Genomic DNA, 948 nt, shown 5'->3' on the forward strand with positions numbered 1-948 from the left:
TGATTTCCTTCTCTCTCTCTTTTCATGAATGACAGCGCTCCTTGGCTTCAAAAGGCTTTCCCGTGTGAGCACTGGTTTTTTCCAAAGAGTTCGATATTGTAGCTCTTTGGTCTCGCCTTCAAAGTGTCTTGTACGTTTTGAAGAGTCCTCCTTGATCTCAGTACAGCAGCATTTTCGGGAAACAATGTGTCCCTGTCCATTTCAGCTGGCACTTGAAAATAAAACCCACTCAGTGCGGGGTGAGGGCCGCACTTCTCCAGAATCTGCAGATTGGACACTATCCTGCCACTTGATGTTGCAGATCTTCCGCAGAACCATTGTTGATGAAACTGCTCCAACTGCGGGAAGTAGATGGTCCACGTCAAGCAACAGTAGAGAAGCGCACTCAGGAGTGCAACTCTGTATATGGCAATCTTGGTGGAGAGACACAGTAACTTTGTTACCGGGGGGCTGTATTTGCCTTTCAAATACACTACTTCGCTTCTTTTGTCCGAGATCCCCTGCTGTAAGGGTTTACTACCCAAGTAGCAGAACTTTTCCACAGGCTTGATCTCTGTGGGGTGTGATGATAGGAGGAGGTGGTGGCACGTTGGCAGCCTGTGGTGAGGGCTGGAACATGGCTTCAGTCTTTTCCCAGGTGACTGTGAGGCCGAATCGTCTGCAAGAAGTAGCAAAGCAATCCACCCATGTGCACCCAGTACGTAGCCATCTGTGAAGAGGAACTCGGGGTAGGATGATCTCGAGCACTTTAGTCTTGGCTTGTCAGTGCGGAACTGGATGTGCACTCCTCTGTCACAATCAATGAAGGCGTCAAGCAACATCGCTGCTAACAGGATGAAGAAAAAAAGTAGGGCGAGAACACAGCCCTGCTTCACGCCTTTGGCTCATTTGGGAAAGGATCAAGGCATAAACCGTTTCTCATCATGGAAGGAGGCGATCACTGCTGTG

Source organism: Penaeus monodon, chromosome 15 (assembly GCF_015228065.2).
Source record: "Penaeus monodon isolate SGIC_2016 chromosome 15, NSTDA_Pmon_1, whole genome shotgun sequence".
NCBI classification, from domain to species: domain Eukaryota; kingdom Metazoa; phylum Arthropoda; class Malacostraca; order Decapoda; family Penaeidae; genus Penaeus; species Penaeus monodon.